Genomic DNA, 2,756 nt, shown 5'->3' with positions numbered 1-2,756 from the left:
TTACAGCGCTTCCCAAGCGGCGGATAGTAAACTAACTTTAGCGCGCGCACTCGGCAGACGCTATTTTCGAAGGCGTTAGTATAAAGGTACGCAAAGAGTGATCTAGAGAGTGGAGTCAAAAAAGTTTTATCGTAACTGTTCTCTATAAACTGTGGCTATTTCTATCAGTAGCTTCAGTTTTTTCGCGATTTTTGAATGTTCTAGAAAACTTGATCGCTTTGTGCAAATTTAGAGTAGTTTGGTTTTCACTGGAAAAAGTTAAATAAGTCAAGTCTCGATACTTGAACAAAACTGTTATTAAACAAATTAGTGGAATATATGATTACAGCTCGCATACTTATTGAAATGGCTCTATGTGCAAATGAGAGTCTCTCTTTGTTCATTTTCTCTTTTGATTATTATGGCTTCGCTATTAATCTTTGCAATACTTTTCCAGTACAGATAGAAAGAGTATGATTTCGACTAGCATATTATGCAAAGAGTTGAGCAGTGAATGCAAATGCGACCGAGTTATTAGTAAACAGGGAGAGCCTCTTATTTGAACATAGAACCTTTTCAATAAGTTTGCTAAACATCTTTAAAAAAAGAGTTCAGCATTGCGGACCTCATAAACAGGGATGTAAATCCATAAAACAAAACATAAAACATAAAACATAAAACATAAAACATAAAACATAAAACATAAAACATAAAACATAAAACATAAAACATAAAACATAAAACATAAAACATAAAACATAAAACATAAAACATAAAACATAAAACATAAAACATAAAACATAAAACATAAAACATAAAACATAAAACATAAAACATAAAACATAAAACATAAAACATAAAACATAAAACATAAAACATAAAACATAAAACATAAAACATAAAACATAAAACATAAAACATAAAACATAAAACATAAAACATAAAACATAAAACATAAAACATAAAACATAAAACATAAAACATAAAACATAAAACATAAAACATAAAACATAAAACATAAAACATAAAACATAAAACATAAAACATAAAACATAAAACATAAAACATAAAACATAAAACATAAAACATAAAACATAAAACATAAAACATAAAACATAAAACATAAAACATAAAACATAAAACATAAAACATAAAACATAAAACATAAAACATAAAACATAAAACATAAAACATAAAACATAAAACATAAAACATAAAACATAAAACATAAAACATAAAACATAAAACATAAAACATAAAACATAAAACATAAAACATAAAACATAAAACATAAAACATAAAACATAAAACATAAAACATAAAACATAAAACATAAAACATAAAACATAAAACATAAAACATAAAACATAAAACATAAAACATAAAACATAAAACATAAAACATAAAACATAAAACATAAAACATAAAACATAAAACATAAAACATAAAACATAAAACATAAAACATAAAACATAAAACATAAAACATAAAACATAAAACATAAAACATAAAACATAAAACATAAAACATAAAACATAAAACATAAAACATAAAACATAAAACATAAAACATAAAACATAAAACATAAAACATAAAACATAAAACATAAAACATAAAACATAAAACATAAAACATAAAACATAAAACATAAAACATAAAACATAAAACATAAAACATAAAACATAAAACATAAAACATAAAACATAAAACATAAAACATAAAACATAAAACATAAAACATAAAACATAAAACATAAAACATAAAACATAAAACATAAAACATAAAACATAAAACATAAAACATAAAACATAAAACATAAAACATAAAACATAAAACATAAAACATAAAACATAAAACATAAAACATAAAACATAAAACATAAAACATAAAACATAAAACATAAAACATAAAACATAAAACATAAAACATAAAACATAAAACATAAAACATAAAACATAAAACATAAAACATAAAACATAAAACATAAAACATAAAACATAAAACATAAAACATAAAACATAAAACATAAAACATAAAACATAAAACATAAAACATAAAACATAAAACATAAAACATAAAACATAAAACATAAAACATAAAACATAAAACATAAAACATAAAACATAAAACATAAAACATAAAACATAAAACATAAAACATAAAACATAAAACATAAAACATAAAACATAAAACATAAAACATAAAACATAAAACATAAAACATAAAACATAAAACATAAAACATAAAACATAAAACATAAAACATAAAACATAAAACATAAAACATAAAACATAAAACATAAAACATAAAACATAAAACATAAAACATAAAACATAAAACATAAAACATAAAACATAAAACATAAAACATAAAACATAAAACATAAAACATAAAACATAAAACATAAAACATAAAACATAAAACATAAAACATAAAACATAAAACATAAAACATAAAACATAAAACATAAAACATAAAACATAAAACATAAAACATAAAACATAAAACATAAAACATAAAACATAAAACATAAAACATAAAACATAAAACATAAAACATAAAACATAAAACATAAAACATAAAACATAAAACATAAAACATAAAACATAAAACATAAAACATAAAACATAAAACATAAAACATAAAACATAAAACATAAAACATAAAACATAAAACATAAAACATAAAACATAAAACATAAAACATAAAACATAAAACATAAAACATAAAACATAAAACATAAAACATAAAACATAAAACATAAAACATAAAACATA

The sequence above is a fragment of the Topomyia yanbarensis genome, unplaced genomic scaffold, assembly GCF_030247195.1.
Source record: "Topomyia yanbarensis strain Yona2022 unplaced genomic scaffold, ASM3024719v1 HiC_scaffold_10, whole genome shotgun sequence".
In the NCBI taxonomy this organism is placed as follows: Eukaryota; Metazoa; Arthropoda; class Insecta; order Diptera; family Culicidae; genus Topomyia; species Topomyia yanbarensis.
Note: the sequence above shows the minus strand (reverse complement) of the source record.